The sequence below is a fragment of the Coturnix japonica genome, chromosome 6, assembly GCF_001577835.2.
Source record: "Coturnix japonica isolate 7356 chromosome 6, Coturnix japonica 2.1, whole genome shotgun sequence".
Classification (NCBI taxonomy): domain Eukaryota; kingdom Metazoa; phylum Chordata; class Aves; order Galliformes; family Phasianidae; genus Coturnix; species Coturnix japonica.
Window position 1 is genome coordinate 26,022,794 of NC_029521.1, and position 20,943 is coordinate 26,043,736.

The window sequence follows — 20,943 nt, forward strand, 5'->3', positions numbered from 1 at the left end:
TAGAAGAAGAGTTTGGAAAGACTTTATTTAAGCCTAGATGGTGTGTTCAGTTTAAAAGGCACATTTTTCATTTGACATCATGGCACCAAACAGAGAAACACCCTTAACAGAAGCTTAGAAAAGCAATTACAGGTGGTGATTTTTCAAAGACAGTGAAGTGGTCTAAATAACAAATTCATTATCACAGCAGGAAATGCTGAGTTATTTTGTAATGAGTGGTTTTAGTAATTTTCTTTGTCAACGTGCTATAATTGTTGCATGTTTTTGTAATATCTGTTGGGAAAAATGGTTTCGTTCTTTCCTTGGCCTCCTATTGTTTTTTGTCTTAGGGACCAAAATTAGATGATCATTCTCATGGTATTGCACGAAACGGGATTTAGAAAGTGATAAGGTAAATTCACAAGGAGGAAGGAAATCCACTGCGGTCTGTTAACCACAAAGATTGCTAGAAGTTGCACTGATGACAAATTGCTGTTTCATCCTTTCCTTTCAACTGTCCTGAGGCTCCTACCGTTGAGAGAGCACAACAGCTGATCTGGTCCAGTTCTGAAGATCTGTAAAAAAGAAAAGAAATAGAGCGATTAGGACTGCTTGCAGTTCTGGCTTTCACAGAATCACAGAATTACCCGGGTTGGAAAGGACCTCAAGGATCATGTAGTTCCAACCCCCTGCCTGGCAGGGCCACCAAACATACACCTTTACTAGATCAGGTTGCCCAGGGCCCAGTCCAACCTGGTCTTGAACACCTCCAAGGACGGGGCATCCACAACCTCAGCTTTGAACTCTGCCAAGCACAAGGTCATCTACTTATCAGGTGATTCTACCTTTTACTGGAGTGAACCTCATTAAAAACACTGAAGCTTTAAAGCATGTCAAACTTCCTTTGATGCCATCTAGATTATCTTCTTTTCCCCCCAGTGTTTATTCTTCCATATGAAGAAGCAGATTGCAATATAGAAAGAGCTCACCCCACCTCCCTCTGCTCCCCACAAAGGCTTCTTTCCAACTGATCTGTCATCCATCCCTCTTCTGCATCAGTATTCATTTCCAGATCCCTCAAGGACAGTTCAGATGAGCAATATTCCTCTGCTCCCCACTTCACGAAGTTATCTTCAAGTTATTTTTAATGAGGATGACTGAGAATCCGAGGGATACCAGGGATACTCTGAGTGATTGTGCCATCTTAGGTGCAACAAGTAAAGCACTTGAGATTGTTATTAATAGAACCCAAATAGCTCTGATTAGAATGTGTCAAAACAAATGATAATGAGGGTTCAGATCCAAGGTTTAGTTTGGCCCTAACACAAAGCCAGTATTTTGACTGAAGTTCATCTTTAATTATAATCAAAAGTACTTTATACTTGTTAAATCAGGAACTTAACATTTTGGATGTAAAGGTGCTTTGGATACTTACTTCAAGAGGCTCATATTCAAGCTTAGAGTATCCTGTCTCTTAATTAGAGATTCTGTTGCTATCTCACCAGACACTGGCTTTTATTATGTCATGAAACAAGATCCTCCTCTTAGGAACTGTAGCTCTGAGATAGCTTATCCAAGATTTAAAATGAAGAAAAAAAGCCATTGTAAATGTAAATGTAACAAATTCAGTCTTTTTATATTACCAGTATCCAAGGCAAATGGAAGATTTCCTTTATTTCCAGCCTGCCGTTGCACTTTAAGTCCAGGAACTGCTCTTTAATTCAGACGCAAGTGAGATTTGTCACACGTATGCTCCTTCGTGCTGCATCTGCTTCCCTGGCTTCTGCTTTTCATGTAAATGATAGCTCTCTTAATCTTCAGAAAGTGAGAAGTTTGGGATTGTTGTCACCACATTTGTCATTTAGCGCTCACTCACATAACTTTCCTCTACATTTTCTGAAATGGTTTTGCCATCCCTCATAAGGCAGCCTGCCTCCCCAAGGCCCTCTTGCCTGTTCCCACATCAGCTCTTTCAGAGCTGCAGGTTGTTTTAGCTACTTCCCCTAATACATTTCAAGTATAATTACATAGTGATCAATATGTTTTAGATGTGCCACAACCTCATGTTTTAATTTGTTTTTAATGCTTGGCTCTCTTCCTGGATTATTCCAAATCAGCCCTTGGCTGACACAAGGAGCCTCAATAAACTGCATTAAAAACAATTTTGAATTTGTGGATGGGCTCAACATTTGAAGAGCTGATGCACACTTTAAAGATGAACTCATCTATCTAAGCATTGGAGCTGCAGGTTGGCTTTGCTTTGTATTGGCAGCAAGCAAGGGAACAGCAAACAGAAACATTAATTCACAATCTTGTTTCTGTTCCTCCCTGGTAACAGGGTTTTACAACAGACTTCCTGTGCCTGTATTGATTTTTCTGGAGTCAAAGAACAAAAAGATAGAGCATGAGGACTCATGTGACCAGCCATTAAGCAGGTAGTTCTATCACAACTTGTTCTTGCACAAACTCAATCAGCATAAGGACACAGCCTGAAGACTTTCAATGACACTAATAATTGCAAACCTGTGTACTTCCCAGCTTCATGTTTGTAATAGTATATTACCCTGCCCAGCTGTGTAAGACAAATAGCTATATTGCTGAAATGTACGGAAGAACTATCAGCAATACATTTCTGCTGAGAAAGCACCATGCTGCTATTCCTGCCTTCATCCTATTACAGTTTATTTCATAGTCTGGTTTTATACTACGGTGTCTGTGCTGCTTCTGTTCAGAATTTGTTCTGAGCAAGGCAAACATGAGCCAAATTTGAATGCACCTATGAACATTACCTCATGTTTCACCCTGAAAAGTGTCATTTAGAAGGGCAGAAGCGACTTGTAGTTTCACAAGCATCTTGTTCCTTGGATAGCTGTCTTACGCAGCCTTACCCTTGTACATAGGCGTAATTATATAAGGCATAAGACTTTAGGGGAATGGGCTAAATGAACTGCCTCGACAAGGAAAAGATTAACAATAACAAAGAGAAATATTACTGTAAATCTGTGTCCTTCACATTCAGTTCCAAACTTCTGACAGAGGAAGAAATTCAAATCATTCTTAACCAAAGGATAGTTTCCCATTTGAGGACAGGCCACCTTCTTGTAGCTTCAGTCACGTACCAAAGAGAGGACAGACTGAGAATGCAGAATTCAGGTCTGCCGGCTGACAGAAGGAAGGCACTTGTCTGCTGTCCTCAGTATCTCAGCAAATCATTTATAAATGCTACCCACCAACTACAGTTATTCCAACAGCTTCAGAAGCATGGCTGTAAAACTGCAGCTGCCTGAAGTGCTGCCTTATACACTTCTACGTGAATTTACTTATTGAGCTGTCTGTCTAACAAATGGAAAAACTGAAGTAAATATTTTCAATGCGAAATTTAAAACCTTCTATGAAATAAGCCCCAAAGAAGCCTGGCTTCCTGAATCGTTTCTGCAAAAAACTTCTCATCCATACAAGGTTATATAATCCAAGTCAATATTAAAAAAAACTCTGAGAGATGAAAACTGTCGTATAGAAGTGAAACTGAAGGTCTTTGAGGGCTTCATTTTCATCCACTGTTATTTTTACTGGAACGAGCAAAGCTCAGAATATTTAGAATATAATTTTTTTTTGCCAAGATTTTGACTTAACAGCTTTTGATCAGCAGTGTTTTCTTAACAGCATTTTTATAAAGGAGCTCACATGCATGGGCACAACCAACGTGTTTTCTGCCTTCGGTACTATGGTCTAATCAAGCCAGCTCAAAAGCAAATGCAGTCTTTCAAACAGTCAGTATATTTTTTTATTTGAATGTAATATGTTGAAACTACTCACATTTAACAGAGCTGTAAATGCACGCACTGCCAACCACATGAATTATAGCCCTTTATTTTTATCGCTTTGTTTATCACCAGCATCGCTACAACCCTACACACTTATGCTGTAGAGAAGACAGAATGCATTAAACAAGGGATATCTTCAAGGGCAAGAAACAGAGCATTAAAACTGCACACTTAGAGTTTTTAAGAGTTGAAAACCCACGTAGACCTGCTTTCCACCACGACCTGCATGCTTCTTCATACTGTCTCATTCAAGTGGGAGAACTGTCAGTTTCTACTAGTCTGAGTGAGAAATACTACCTATGTGGAACATAATCAATGCACATCACGTACTATGGCTATAATAAAGGTCTCCGTAGCAACATGAAGAACAGTTATTTTTAAATGTTCTACCTGAGTCTCGTGTTCATGTTTTTTTAAACACAAATATTAACTGTCTCCACTGCAGATGCTGCTTTGAGCTCATCCAGCAGGACTCCATTGTTGAGGCATGAAAAGATGATCCCTACCTCTTTTTTCCCTCCCAACGCAGCAGATAACTGTAGGCTTTTTTCCTTTGCACTAAGTAAATATTGTGTAACTGTTTATTGACGTGCAGCTGGCCTGGAAAATTAACCTGTAAGAACTTCCTCTTCTCACAGGAGGAGTAAGGGAATAAGAGAATATGAAACATTCGTGAGGAAAACCTGAGCCCTCAAATGGATTTTACACAGTCAGTAGAAAGTGAGCATAAAACCAGAGGCTGCCCTGGCACACTGTGCTCAGGAGAGGGTCTGGGGAGACAGAGGAGCAGGAAAGGTGGTGAGGAGGTGGAAGGAGATGGAAGGCACCTCCCTGAGCTCCCAGCTGCCCATGAACACTGCAGCAGAGGAGCTGCTGTGCAAGCAGAGCTTTGGAAAGGAAGGAAGAACAGAGAAAACAGTTTGTTTTATCTCAGGAATCTACTGCTGCTTCTAGAGGAGGAGCAGGAAGAGAGATAATATTTTTTTCTGAGAAATGAAGCAGCATGTTGGTTTTTTTTTTCCTTGCATATCTGTCTTCTGACCTGTTTCCCAAGAACTTCATCCCCCACTGAGGCCAATGTAAAGCTGAGTTAAGGCTGGCATGGGTTTCCAGACCTCTTCATACCTGGCATTTTTCTTTGTTATCTATGGCTAGTCCTGTCATTTCGCCTGGTTTCTCGCCCCTACAGAAGGCAAAGTGGTTTGCAGGGGGAAATGCAGATTTTAGAGAGCTGAAACAGGCAGAAAGCAGGCTAAGCTCAGAGCTGTATTTAGTGTAGCAGCTGCTTTTCTGCAAAGGAGCAGAAAGTGCTTCCTTTTCATTGCTACCTTCTCAAGAGACAACCAGTAACGGCCAATAAAAGGAATTATTTATACCCTGCAGTACACAGGAGTTATGTAAGGGTAACGCAGGTATACATTGCACAAGTCTTGGATTCATTAATAGTATATAAGTGTGTACTGGATTAATAACAACAACAAAATACTGGACTTGGTTAAGAGACTGCTGAACTACTTATCTTTCATTAGCTTAGATGCTTAATACACAGTCTGGCATTACTGTTTGTACTGAGTCGGAGGGAGAACAAGCCAGGGAGAATGAGACTGTATTCATCTTTTACCCACTCTATCAATATACACACCTCTCTGCTCAATCTCTGGAGGGGCTTAGGCTCAAAGGATGTCAGAGGGAGAGGCAGCCACAGATAAGCATGTATAAACTACATGATAAGAAGGGAGGCCGCTTTCGGCAAGAGGTCTTGTCAATAACAGAGTGTCAGCGAATGCCAGAACAAGAAAAAGTGAGCTCTGCCCCATTCTACATCTCTTCAAGAAAGAGTAGATTTCTTTAGCAGATAGACAGAGAGGTGAGTCCTGGTGCTACACAATTGCCTGCGGTGGGATAGTTGGTATCAGCCTCCTATCTTATTCCTGCAAAGCGTTTCATTTGGGGTGTTCCTCTCTTTCCCTGTTGTTAGGGGGTAGAACTAATTTCTTCAGATGATTATTGATCTGTTTTTGTTGGCAGTCATCTAGGCAGTTCTCCTTCCAGACTACCTTACCCTTTCCTCTTGCACCTTTAGCTGGTTTTACTGAGAAAGCCTAGGAGAGCCCATCAATGACAATTTAGCTGAGCTGTCTGTACCTCTAGGAAAAGGGCAGCCATCAGCAGCTCTGTAAATGCTTAATGCAATGGCTACAGCTACTAACAGGGTGTGGGGGAGGAGAGTAACTTAAGATGTAGGGCCAACTGCAAGATCTGTTCAGGATCCATGCCAGAAAGCAGCTGGATGAAGCCTGCTCCACTGTAGGTTCATAGGCAAGTCTGTGATTTTACACAGGAGATTTGCGGACATTAATACTTCCTCCACACCAGTTGCTCAGTGTATCTGATGCTGTAACATGAGCTTGCCGGCTTTCTCCTTGGTTAAAAGGGCACTGTCAAGGACATTTCCAAGTATATGCTAAGTTAATTGTGAAACCCACTCAGAAGGGTGAAAATATTGCTTTTCTCATACTCTCATCAGTATGACTCTTCCAATAGTAACTGTGCTTCTAAGTGCTTTTTCTTGGCAAGATTCATTTACTGGCAACAGCAGTTTACCTGACACAAGACAGTCACCTTTAAGAGCATGCACAGGTTCAAATTTAGGTGAAGGAAGAGGTCACAGCAGTGAAGAAAGATTAAGAAGCTATTGCTGCTCAGCCACACACCATTGACTTATCCCATCTACTTTCTCAACTTTCTACTTTTAGTAGCAATATTGGTTGTATTACAGCCTGTGACTGGTTTATACATAGATATAGATATATAGATATACACACACATATATATTTGGTGGTGTTTTCTTTATTTTGACACAATTGTTATCTACAGAAATAGATTTCTTCCCACCTTCTTCATTGTTTGGTCACTCTGCACCCAGGCTCCAGCTTTTGGGGGGATTTGGAGCCTGCTCCATCCCTACAATCAAGTACATCGTTGTAATTATTTGGATATTAAACACAGAGAGAAAGGACAGTTCCATAAGTAGCTACACCAGGGCTCTTGCCCTCAATCTCACCTCAGACACAACTAAGTTGCTTCCCATCCTCCATAGGATGCTGTTACCCAAACCCTATGAGAAGACCAAGCTTAGCTCTGTAAGACTTCAAGTCACACCTGATAAAAGTACTTAGGAAAATTACAAGCCGTTTAGATAATTTGTTAATAAAGGTCATGTGGGCACATCTGGGACAGCTCGAATGAATACCCTTGACCTCTTTTCCTGTTGGGGAGCTGAATGCAGCCCCTGTTCAGGCTCCATTGCAGGAAGCTATTCTATGCTCTATCAAAGGGCCACAGGCCAAGTGAGGGTGCTGCGGTCTCTCACACTGCACTTTCTTTCCCTGTGGCTTAGTGACTCATGCTTCACACTTCCTTTTTATCCCATTTTGCAGCATTATGAAGAATCCTTTTGTAGCATAGGTGAGCATTTAGAAACACTGGGTTCTGGTAAACAATAAAAAAAAAATGATTCTTGCTAGCTATTAAGATATCAGATTCACAGCTTTTCTGAGGAATGCATATCTTCACTCATGCACATCTCCCTTCCATAGCCCACCGCTCACATGTGGGGCCCAACTGTCAGTACTCTCAGCAACACCACTGATATACTGAGTGCTTCACTAGTCCAGAATCCCTGATGAATGATGGGAATTTGCAATAGCTGATTTTTATCAGCTGAAGATTTTATGCTCAATGAACTTAATGCATTTGTTTTATGTTGTTTGTTTTTTTTTTCTTACTTACTTTTTTCTGAGCACAAGTCTGACTTTTTTTGGCATTGCCTTGGTTCACCCTGTTTTAGCTGGCACCTGCTTGCTCCTTAGCTCACCTAAGTCTTGAGCTGGTCTGCTACTGACAGTGCGTGTGTTCTTGTGCACGATGAACTTGGTAACTTGTTATTAGTAAATGCCCTAAGATGCCAGTGAGTAACGTATAAGAGTTTGCTGGACATGTAGATCCAGATAGACACTAATGGAACTGAGAGGACAATCACAAGAAAAATGTATTTCCCACGTAGGTTAAGAATGGAGGGAGACCTCCATCTTTTCTTATTACATATAGTCTAGACCTTCATCCTCACAGATCTTCCAGAACACCGGGCTCTAAAACTTAGTTCTTGAATATACTGAAAGACACAAAACAAGCCCATACTTTGTCCAGAATACCTCAGCATCAGAAACTCAGAACATATAACAGTAAAGAATACTACATCATTATGTCTTGCCAACATTTGTCCACTCAGGCTTCCTGTAATATAATGCTAAATCTAGCAACAAAGTACCAGAAAAACTAAGTGCCTTTCATTCACAGGCAATAACCTGCCATTATATCTTGTTTAAACGCTTAGTTTCAGCACTACTTATTGATGTTAACAGGAAGGCTCTATAGTTATGTAGGCAAACTCAAGCAATTATTGCAATGAAGAGATTTCTGTACATCTTTAGAAGAGCAAGAGTATGTTTTCCACTCACCTCACCTGTAGATAATGAACTCTTTTTTTATGACAGAGGTTCTAAGAAGGTGATGGAAATAAAATAAATGAAAGCTGACATTTTTATGCATTCAGAACAGCCTGTGAGAGGTCCAGGTAAAACCAGCATTGAATTCACTCACCCCCACTTCCCTTTTGGTCCCACTTCTACTGGTGGTATTGACATCAACACACAGCAACTATGCTATTTCCCAGTTGTCTCAATAGCTGAGACACTGCTGGATAGATGCACAAATTCTTCTAGCTTAAGTTAATGCATGGTTATGTACTTTACCAGTCCCTTCTCTTATTTCTTCACTGGGATCTGGGTTGGTCCCTTTATACGGCCCTTAGGGTCAGTTCTGTATTTTCTACTTAAGGAATAATCTTCCAGTGTATAATGTAACTGAGATTTCCAGCACAAGAACAAAGAAGAAGTAAAAAATAATAATAATTTTTTAAAAGAATAGTCCAGATGTTGTCTCTTTTTCACAAACACTATTTTCTTTTTCAGTGATAGTTTTAGAAGCCATAAGCAAAGGGTGGACTTAAGCCTTACTGACATAAATGTATTGCTGCCACTTGCCCCTGCTTAGGCCTGCTACTTGCCTTTTAAGTGCCTACATGAAACCAGATAACAACGCAGTTCTGTTGTTCCAGCTGTACTCAACACAATTTGACCTTGTCAAGGGAGCTGGGCAGTACCAGACTGTGTATTTATAAAAAAACCAAGAAAGAAATCTTGTATCTCCAACATCAGGTAGCAGAAATGATCACAGAATCACAGAATTACCCGGGTTGGAAGGGACCTCAAGGATCATGTCGTTCCAACCCCCCTGCCTAGCAGGGCCACCAAACATACACCTTTACTAGATCAGGTTGCCCAGGGCCCCGTCCCATCCCACAGTCACAAAGACTGGGACACCCAGGAAATTCACCACGTTCCCAGACAGCACGATATATTCAGCAGCTCGCTGCCTTTTGTCTTTTCTGTCAGTGGCCACACTCTATGCTTCTTCTATAGGTGCATCACCTAAGGACCATATCCCTGCCAGAGATTTGAAATAATAATAATCCAACCATGCCCTTTGAGTCTGAGTACTTCGCGAGCTGCCAGGCCTACAAAACTCTCCAACCTCCAAGAAAACAAATCTCACTATTTGCACTGTGTTCAGCCAAGTTTAATCTTATTATTTTCTATAGGATGAGAGATTTACCCCTACTAGGCTTACCGTCCCATAAAAAACAATAGTGCTAAGAGACCAGACTTACTCTCTTATTTCTCTCTTCCTTCCACTCATCCAACCAGTTTCACCATCCAACCTGGCAGCGATTACATAAAACTTTCCACTTTTATCTCCTCCACTGCATCCTGTTTTTTTTCAGACTACTGAAAAATCTGACATCTGTTAATGGCAATCTGTACTGGCTCATGGGATGTGTCAGACCCAGTTACAGAAGGGTACACTCAGGCAATGGCTCACATAGCGGCTCAGAGCACATGGAGGCAGTCACTGCCTAATAGCTTCTTTTTCCTTAGTAGGAATCAGACTTCTGTGTAACAATGAGCCTCTGTTCAGCACATTAATAGAGAGATAGTAACTTTATTACTGTAAGATTGGAAGTTCTTTGGGCGTAACATTTATGATTAAGAAGTGATCCCATTTTTTTCTGAAAGAACCAGAGTCATGATTTTCTGAAGATACCTATCTTAGAAATTAACATGAATGACCTACCATATGACTAAGTACTAGCAGAGTAAAAGTAATTATAAGCATTTGGTTCTTGAACATTAAATGATATGAGCTTGCTGCCATCTGTGTCCTATTTGTAGCCTTGCATCTTTTAATCCCAAAGGAAGACTAAGCATTACTAAGTAAGTAAACAAGCATTACAGGAAATGGGAGAAGGGGAGAAATGTGAGCCATCCTTATAATCGCAAAACAAAAAGTCACGTTACAACTGTCATCATAGTGTCCTAAGGCTCCCACTCTTAGCAGGCTTATTGGACTGTATATTGCCCTGCTATCTCAGATTAAGCATCAGCAGGATCTAAAGGGCTGGCTTCTTTGCCTCTGCTTTTTAGTTTTGGTATGTGCATTTTTAGACTTACATTTAGTCACTTCCCAAAACATCCACATTCTAAACGCTAACAGTGAGTCATGAGCAGGGCTTTTAACCCAACACTTCACACAGCTATGGGATGAAGGCTTGACTTAATGCTCAAGGTCCTCAGTGTAACACCCTGACTCAAGTGCTAATCAAGTATATCAGCCTCGTAAAACAGGCAGGAGCATTTCAGGGTTCAAAAACAAGGGAGTTCCTGCAATGTAATGAGTTACTTACCGTGTGTCGGTGGAGCCAGATGCTCTTGGCCTGTCCCATGTTTGAGGGAAAAATGTGTTCATTGTCATGTCAGCAAAAAGAGATTTAAGATAATGCATTTTAGCCATGTGTTTGTGAGGGTCTGGAAGTACACGTGTGGTTGAGCCCCCAGCTTCAGAGAACACACAGTGGCTCTTTAACCAACAGTAACACGATTATCTGCCTGAACCCTGGGCTGAACCACAGCAGTCAGCTCGGACTGGAATTCACCAAGAGGCAGGAGGCTGTCAGGGTGTCTGTAAATTTAAGTTCTTATATTGCAAGTGAGAAACACTACTTTACTGAGGATTTACTTTACAGAGTCACAGCGTCAGCACTTCAGTTAAGAAAGGCGTATTGTCTCTTCAGGGAGAGCTGAGAATTTCCAGTTTCACATTTAGTAAGAAGAAAGCATTCTGCGCATAGGTGCTGATGTGCTGTTTTCCCAGCTGTGCATAAAGCTGGTAGGTATGTTTCTAACATAGCAAACAGGAGAAGCAAGCAGCTCTCCAAATACACTGAATCCCACAAAACAGCTGATTCACGACTCAGAGGCCCAGTGCATATTCTTCATCAGCAACTGAGTCACTCTGAAATCCTGGATCAGCAAGAAGTGAAACAGCATGGCTCCAATCCAAGACAGAGCGTGTGTGTGTGTGTGTGTGTGTGTGTGCGCGCGCCTGCTCAAGGTCAGGGAGCTGTATGGATGCTTGAGGTATGTGCTTTGCTGTATTTAGCACTTTGTGGGTTGGAACACTGAGATAACACCGTAAGAGTAAAATCACTCATGAAGTAGGATTGCCAAACAGGGGTTGGGCTACAAGATCTCATATCTATTCTAAAACTATGGAAATAGCGCTGTCAAAGTTTTAATCAGTGTCTGCATTGGGAAACTGTATTCATATAAATGAAATATTATGTATTTCACTCAAAACCAGCCAATCAACCAACCAAACAGGAAACACGATTAGCCATTTCTTGACCCCTTCACACACAACCCTTGAATCTGTAAAACCTGTGTAAGGTGAAGACAGACCCTTTATTCAGACAGCATGGTCAGAAGCAAAAACAGATAGAAACCATCCATGAATCCCAAAGCCCTTCAAGAAAACTGATGGTGTTGATGACACCAGCAAGTTGGTGATGTATGGTCAATCCAGGCTCTTCCATAAAACTTTAGCTCACTTCTGTGTGGAGCAAATAAAGCTCAGCCCAAATGGGGCAAGAACACTCCATTGTGGGGGCAGAGCAGAGCAAGGGCCCCAAGGAAAAGAAATCCACAATACCTCTTAACTAGCAAGAACTCCAGATTGCTCTAACACAATCCAAATTACTACAGCTGTCTCAGGTTGCGACCACTGGATGTCACTACTGATCCATTTCAGAGCTCTGGCAGATTTTTATAAGAGCAAAACAAAAACCATCCTAATTTGGAGAGAGTGAAATACTACTTTATGTATTAATATTGTTCATGAGATCTTGTTAGCTCATTTTATTAAGTCAGCACAGTATGCCTGTCACCATATATACAAATGCAGGGCAGCATTTTTGGGCAATGACACCACATAAAGGTCAGCATGGAAATGCCAAGGCCAACATGGAGCAGGAGCATGTCCAGGCTCATGGGCTGGGAGACCACAGGTGTGGGGGCTCTCTGGAAGCTAAGGACTGGCTGATCATCAGCCCATCTTTTTCTACTAAAAACAATTCAGATCTATTCTCTCAGGAATGAGAAACTGATCCTATTATGAATGTTAAGAAGTAGTAGAAAGAAAGCTCACTAAAGATTGATTCTCTCTAGAACACCTCCATCGCACTGGACAATCACATAGACATGGAGAGAGAGAAGAAGGTCTGCTTTGGTAGGCTTGCAGTAAGTAGGTAACTGAGATGGGAGGACGAAAAATCTTTATCTGTAATATTTTTGCCCTGCTGGCATCCCCACAGACAAGAGAGGAGGTGATCTGATAGGAACAGATGAAACAAGGCACCATGGAGGGGAAAAAACCATGGAGATCTGGATGACACTGGGGGCTGCCAGTGGGAGAGGGAAAGTGAACAAATCATGTATATTCAGTAGAGGCTTCTAGAAATTAACAATTGGGCTCATCCAAGATTTACCCCCTGTGGGCAAGCGAGGGTCCCCAAACTATTTATATGCCAGCCTCAAATGCTGCAGTGAGTAAAGGTGAACACAAGGCAGGAGCTAGGGCAAGAAGGAAAGAGCTGGCATGAAGATTTGGATGACACTGAGCCTTTATGGGAAGAGAGAACCTGAGATGAGATAAACTTGGGAACAGATCCTATGCAGGAAGCCTGGGTGACATCCTGGGAGGAGAGAGGAGAACTGCACCAGTCTGGTTAGAGAAGTGAAAAATTGATTTTATGCAGAAGATGGAATTAAGTTGCTGCAGGCAACCCAAAATCATTGCCTTTGAACTCCTCTTTGCCTTCTTGTGTGTAAATTTTGGAGGGTTTTGAACTGGTTTGGGGTGGGTGTTGTTCAGGGCCGCTCAATTTTTTTTATTTTTTTTTAAACCAACAGAGCTTTGGGCTCTTGAACTCCTCTGCAACCTCTGGAAAAGCAAAGCATGGCCTTAGAGCATCCTCACCCAGCCCAGGGGACCAGCCAGGTGATTACATCAGCTTGATGAACTGCTTGCAGTGATATAATACCCAAATAAATATAGTGGTGATGAGCTCCCAGCTACCTAGTAGAGCTGGGGATCTAACAGGACTGAGCCGAGGCTCTCCCCACCACCAGGCCAGGCAGCAGCATAGAAGCCCACTGAGCTCATCTGAAACCTGAGAAACTCATCTGATTTCTGCTTGGAAGTTCATTTTGATCTAATCAGTCTGGCATTTTGCCAGCAGAATATTCTTCCTCTCTGAAACTTCCAGACCAGTGTTAGTGAAAGCTAATGGACAATGCAAGGAGGTCTTCTGCACAGCTCCTTTTTGCCTCCTCTTTGCTTACATGCAGAGCCATGAGAAAATGACATTATGCTATATTGGTGCCATGGACAAGACAGGTATTTCAGTTAATCAAGAGGATTTGCTCAGGAAAGAGTCCTATGGTCTGTCACACTTTCAGCCCAAGCTAAAATTGGCAACATTGCCCAGGGCAGTGCATTGGAGCTCAGTGATCTTTCATTTCAATGGTTCCTTCCAACCAAAGCCATTCTATGATTCTACTTTTCTATAGGATGGGAAGGATGAAGAAAAGGAAAAAACAAAAACCAGAAAACACAACGGCCAAAACTGCACCATTTGGCCACTGTGTCTTCTCAGCCTGAGAAAACCACTGCACCTCAGTCCCACTGCATGCAGTGGCTGTAGGTACTGGAAGCTTTTTAATAGAGAAGTAAACAGTGTGAGTGAATGGATGCTAGAACCACAGCCAGCAGCTCTTATGCTGTGCCAACACATCCTTCAGTTCTGCAAGTAGTCCCATTGGTTTCAATAGGATTATGTGCAGGGTAAAGCCACTCAGCCTGAGGCAGGGAATCTGATCCTTGTTTTCAGCTGAAGATGTAAACTCTGGGACAAAGATCATTTCGATTTCACAGAGGCTCAGACGGGCTTTTGCTCAAGCTAGAGGAAAAGGTGACCCTTTTGTAAAGCAGTATATTGCCAGAAAGCCATTTATCAGTCTAAAAAGGAGATTTAACATCAAGTTTAAATCATATTTTCACCAGCCTCATTTCAAAAATACTGTGCTACAGATTACATTAGTAAAGATGAATTCTCCTAGCAGGAAAGCAAAGAGGGACAGAGCTCTCCACAAGGCATTGGCAGAACCCCTCCTTTTCTTCCCAAGCCTTAAGCATTGGCTGCATGCTCCCCTCCTCTCCTTGAAACATTGCTTAGTCCCATGGAAACTTGAGTACGTAGGATAAGATGTAAGGAACTCTCACCAGCTCATTTTATGAGCGTTGTAAGAAATGCCAGATGATTATCTGAGGCCTTCCCAACAAACCCACAGCTACGGGGGGAACACAGGGAGGCTGGCAAGATAGGGAAGTCCTGTGGCCAAAAATCTTTTGGAGAGAGCAGTTTCTCCTCCCACTTGCAGAGACCACACTTAAATATTTGTGGTATCATAAATATGCTCTTCTAGTGTGTACACTAATAGGTCTCTGGAATACATCTGGTCTTGGTGGATCTGGACCCTGAGGCTTGGAGCAAGGTAAGGAGTGTCCGTGTGTGTGCTGAGGGCTCAGTGCTGCTTGGTTGGATCCCATCCTGCTGCCTGGGGTTAGAAAGTGCAGTTTTCTATCGCTAACCTCGATTACTATAGATTATGTGTGATATGTAGGGAGGATAAGCTGCTACTATAGGGATAAAACAAAACAGACTGCTAGATGCTGATAGGTTGTATAGCCACTTACATATGCATGAAATTGATAGAATATATTCTCAAGATCAATGATAAAAACATAACTGGTAACGTGCTGCTTTCCCTCACAATGCAGTGATTTTATTCTCATAGCGTCCCATAAGAAGGAGCGTGAAGCCTTAATCCCCTTCTTCAGTCCCAAAAGCTGAGGTCTTTCTCAAGGAAGGGGAACAGGAGAGGGTTTCCCTGTGCAAGTGCAGTGTAGGAAGATTTTAATGACTTCCTTCTTATTGAAAGTATAAATAGATTGCTGTGCCCTGAGTGCGAGAGCAGAAGGGTTTTCTTCTTAGGTGAGTATTAGGAGGTAGGAAAGAGCACTGCAATAACAACCTACCTCATCAGTGAGGACACTGATACACAGGATCTGTGACCAAAAGCAAACCTGAGTCACAGGAATACTTTGTGCTTATAGGGCAGCTTTCATCAGAGAAAGTGTCTTACCAACACAGAGAGGCAGAGGTAAAGACACAAACTGACTTCATGTCCAACTTCCCCTGGTGATGTCACAGAACCAAGGTCAGGGTTTGGCCCTACATGCTGGGCTTCCACATCTCTATTCCCTCACAAAGGGAGACCGAGCTCCACTGAATAGATGGTAACTGATGCACTGCAATCATGGGGACTGCGTCCAACATCAGAAATTGAGCACATTAATGAAAAAGGACCCAAGAGTTTCAACTTTGCATTCTAACCCTAAGAAAAACTTAATTTGGCGCAAGCAGCTGCTTGATCTTAGGGCTTCTGCACGAGCGGGGAGTAGTTTGCTTAATGAAATAATATCCCAGGCACACACGAAGAGCAATTACTTGCTCTCCTATAAACCCTCATGTATTCATCTAGAAAAAATGCTCATGACTCAGTCATCTGGGATGGTTCAAGCTGCTCACCCTGCAGCGGGAGGCGTAGGCATGGCAATGGTGAAGTTAAAAAGGAAGACACATGACCTCAATTACTCACAGGGAGTCAAATTATGATCTCAGATACAGCAGTATAAATCCAGAGTCATTCCCCCTGAAGTAATTGGCACGATACCGTATTTCTCTAACGGACGGGAAATCAGAATGTGGTCTACAATCTTAGTATGTCTATGGAGATTTATGCAGAGAGGCTATGCTCTCCAGCAATGCGTGGTTAGTTATGGAGGAGAAAAAGGTTGGAAAACATATAAAGTAGGAAAATACACTGAGTCTCTCTGTAGCAAGAGCAATAATTTATGACAGTGTACTTAACAGTGATTTCACTTTTTGTTTAAAATCAGGTTTTCTCCACTTTTTGTAAGCAGAGTAAGTAACTGCTCTACAGAAAGACTTCATAAGGGAATATCTGGTTGAACTCTTTTTGCTTTGGATATCATAAGTGTTGGGAAAAGGAGGATTCTGGCAGAAGAAAGGTGAGGACAATTAGGAACGTAAGGATGTACAGCTGGAGGATGACTACCATCATAGACCTGGAGTTAGAGACATTCCAAGTTCCAAGGAAGGAATGATTAATGTAACAACTACAATAAACCATCCTGGTGGGACATCTGAAATTGTATGAAACTATTTCCATCAGTACAGAACAAAGGGCCGAGATCTCTAAGAACAGGAGACAGGATGCAGCACCACAGGAGACCAAACAGCAATGTGTTATAAATAGAACCTCTGTTTGTCCTTTCTGAGCTTTTAATAACTGTGATATTCCCAACCTTAAGGTTTGGAACTGATAGATGAGGAGTTTACCCTATATATAAACATACATAGTTATATGAGTATTATGATGTGTGTTTTAATGTTTTCTAATCCTCCAGAGGCAGTCCAAACACACATTACATTAAAATACAACTAAGCCACACCAGGGTATGCAAAAGGATGCCCAAGGGATGCTCCCAACAAGCAGAGTGTAGGATTGCTGCAGGGCTGCTCCTCAGCAGCCTGGAACATCACACACTTCCCCATATGCACAGCAGTGCTTTGCATGTGTATCTCACAGCTCCCAGCTTGGCCTCCAGTCATTACCCAACTCAGACACCTTCCTGAAAAGCGCTGGCACACACATTGGATAGATATAGTTTATAAGTATGCAGGAGGCACACACACACACCAGTGAAGTTACGAACCTTGTAGACAGAGGAAAGTGATACTGCATCACACATGAAGAGCAAAGTAGGTATGTTTGGGTATGCATAAAGTATAGATACGTTTGAAATACATGATAGCATACGTGCTCTGGAGTGTAAAGCCAGGTCCAGAGATATCACTGGGGAAACATCAGGGGTAGGTCATTAAGAAGCTGTTTGCACTGGCACTGCTGAAGCATTGGATGGAGCCTCTGCCTCTTCTCAGTGCTGTGACAACCTGAAGTGTTCCTGTGACAGATCCAAGAACAGTAAGCCTTTCTCAGCACAAAGTACAGCTGAACTGACAGCTTGCAGTCAGTCAGCATGTGAATGGGAGCTGTGTAACTGATGGCTATCTGTGTTTGCACCATTAAGTCTCCTGCCATGAATCTGCCACACTTCCAGTATTGCTGATGGAAAAGCAGGACAGGTGAACCAGCACCCCTGCAGCACCCAGCCTCATCCAGCTGAGCAAGGCACTACAATGATATTCCTGGATCACAGCATGCTCAGCTCTGGTTTGGGCCCAGCACTACATATAGGCTAAAGCAGAAAATAACACCAAGAAGTACTTAAGCCATGTTTCCAGTATTACTACAGTTACAAGTACTTTTGAAACCTAATCTCAGTGCAGTTTTATATAACTTCAGAGATAACTTTTTTTTCCACTGCAATAGTGCATCTGCCCCACATTACACACATGAAGCACACAGCGCTCTTACCCAAGCAGGTGCTGTGCACCAGAACAGCAACTCCAGCCTCCCACTAAAAAGCAATAAACTACAGTGTTCCAGAGAGACAGTTCTGAGTTCTTTGGGACAGAGAGTTAAAGGTCAGCCTCTTGGTGTAATGCTACAAAGGGATGGAAAGTACAACACTAATACTAGGATGGCACAATCCTAAGCTGCAGCAAATGAAGACAACCCCAAATAAAGCACCTCCAAACACAAACTGCTTACCTTTGAAGATCACAAGTAGATAGAAATCTCCTTAAACAGGGTCTCACCACCACTGCAAACCCTTAAATGAGGTCTGGGAAGGGGTGGATCCTGGCTGCCCCTTCCAGTTACTCAGCTACATTGCATGCACCTGAGCTCCCCTGGGTTGGCCCTGCCTTCCCCCCAGGTCCTCAATCACTGCTTGAGGCCATGACTTAGCATTTCTGCTACACACTTGGCCATGCAAAAAAAATAATAAAAAAAAAAATTCAGTAATCGGGAACTTCCACAGGAGGGACTCACTGAGCCTGGCTGAGTTGTCAGCTTGTCACTGTGCTGATAGCACATGAAATGGGAAGGAACTGAAAAATCACATCAGCTGTTATGTCTGAAAAATTCCTGGGTGTCGGGGTGCAGGACAGTTGAAATGCATGTGGTGAGGGAGGAACAGCACTGATCACTGATTCTGTTATGGAGGACCTGTGCCTGCTGCGCATGAGCATTCCTGGAGGAAAATGGTTGGTATGGGGCATGTTGTAGGGTGAACTTGGGGCTGACTAGTGATGAAGGTGGAAGGGATGGTGTATGAACAGCTGCTTTGTGAGATGCACTTCTGTAGAGAAAGTTTTCCTTCAGGCCTGGAACTCCATTGTGAAGTGACCATTGGTCCACCGGCCAACCAGCAACATCAGCACAGGTCTCCATGGCAGAGAACAGCAGCAGGGTACATAACACATTCACGAGATGAGGGTGATTGGAAACATCTAAAAGACCCTGAGAAGTTAAACTGTCCCCTGTAAAATCCGAGAGCTCATTGACAGCTGTGGGCTTACTGCTGGAAGACAATCAAGCAGCATAAGACAGTCTTTACAAACAGGTGAGATGCTGTTCTTTAAGAACATTTAAGAAAAGAGGTTTTAGCTGTTACGTTTAATTGGGTATTTATTTAATGTGCCAGATCCAACAGGTGTAGGTAATTTGGAACAGCTGAGGACACATCAATTTGTGTAATGTTAAGGCAGTTATTCCACAGAGGAAGAGGGTTGGAAAATAGTGTCTATTAGCATAACTATCTTCTCACACATCTTCTCTTGTCTTTCCGTAACATCTGATGTATTGTGGGTCCCTGCCAGCAAAATAAAACAATGATCCCAGCTCCGTGGGTCTGTTATTGTTGATTTATAAAATACTTACAGCTAGTTGTGTTAAATGGGCCCCTCCACTGTGAGAAACAGTTACTGAGCATACAGCTGTGCAAGAGTATGCTGTTGTTATTAGGTATAAAGGCATCTTCAAAATGTCTTTTTTTTAGGCATTTCAACCACCGTACGGAAACCCATCTAGAAATAAACATAGCTGGTCTAACTTACGTAATGAATTTAATGGGCCATTCTTCCACACTGAGAACAAATCTAATAGGGTGACTGAGCAAAGCCAAACGTCTCCAGGAAATTCCTTTATAATACATGATTGAATAATTGTTTTTCTATTAGGGCAGCCAAAACATTCAGTGTCCTTGACAATACAGGATGTGTGCCGTAAGTTTTTGCCACTAAGCTAGGCATACTGTATCTGGATATGTGCCCAGCTATTTGAGTATTTCCATTTGAATGATTTATTCATTTTTCCAGAGAAAGACTACAGAAGTTATACAGAACTCTGCAAATTTCTTTCAGATCTTACAAAAGAGCTATAGGTGCCTGGCTGCCAAATGAATGAAATCTAAGGAATCCAGAGGCATTTACAGCAAAGCTGAGATTTTCCTAATGGACACCTATAAGTTATGCTTGTGAAACTCCTAAATCTTTTCTCAATAGAAACTGGGCACCTAGCTCCCTTTGCAAATCCTCATCTCAAGCCTGCATTCAAGTCCCTGAGTAAGTATCCTGACTTACAAAAATATTGGCCCTGCAGCTGCAACCACATATGCTATGAGAAGCTGCTGAATAGCAAACGTGAAAATTGGATTATTTATTCGTGTCTGAATGTGGTCCTAGGAGCCTAAATTGAAATGCCTTTTAAAACCTAGAACCAGTACTTCTACCCTCTGAAGCAGCACAGAACAAAGTGCTCTGCAAACTTCTCAGCTCATGATGTGAAACTATTAGTGCATCGATGCAGCAGAAACAAACTGAGAGACTGGTGTTCCAAAGTGGTAGTTTAAGCTCTGTTCCTCTTTCCCAGCCCCCATAGCCTCCATAGGCTGTTGTGATACATAGGAGTAGGAAGCCAAATAATTTACATGTTTGGGGGATTTTTTAATATATATATATATATATATATTTTTTTTTTTTGGAAGGACATTGTGTATTTCAGACGCCTACCTGCACAGTCTCTCTGGGTTTGCAGCTATAAAATGTATACAATCATTACCTCACTTTGTTTTCTGGACATATGGTAGTGGCTTTGAGATAACCTGAAAACCAGCATGTAAGTATTGACATAGCTATGTGCTATGGTGGGAGGTGGGGAGGAGAACTCTGGGTTTTTCAAACTGTAGCTTGGGAAAAGGTGCTGTATATTAGTGTCAAGTCCTAACTCTGTCTACAAGATCTTATGGCTCATTTCCTGTAGCACAGCTTTCTCCCTTCTATCTTCATAGGGGAGGGCAAGTATTTTTCTTCTGTGAATAAAATATTTGCCCCACTAAAGTAGTCTCAGGTCAAATTAGTCATGTAGTTGCAGCAGAAAACTATTTTTGGCCAAGGTTTATAGCACTGAAGAGGATATCCAGATCCTTTACCAAGTATTTAAGGCACTCAGCCAAGATGTGGGAGAAGCAGGTTCAGCTCTCTCTGGGGAAAGGCATTTGAATCCAGCCT

The 20,943-nt window shown here is 42.2% G+C and overlaps 2 long non-coding RNA genes across 2 annotated transcripts in view; one reads left to right on the top strand and one right to left on the bottom strand.

The window, feature by feature from the left end:
- On the bottom strand, positions 1–15,816 carry LOC116653606. Its single transcript, XR_004307744.1, has 3 exons — positions 15,420–15,816; positions 1,623–1,794; positions 1–554 (listed from the first exon to the last, which is right to left on the bottom strand). It is a non-coding gene; the product is annotated as an uncharacterized LOC116653606 (long non-coding RNA).
- LOC107316207 overlaps positions 14,479–20,943 on the top strand; it is a 16,441-nt gene continuing 9,976 nt past the window's right edge. The window contains exon 1 of the long non-coding RNA XR_001556232.1: positions 14,479–14,875. This is a non-coding gene — a long non-coding RNA (uncharacterized LOC107316207). The remainder of the gene's footprint in view (positions 14,876–20,943) is intronic.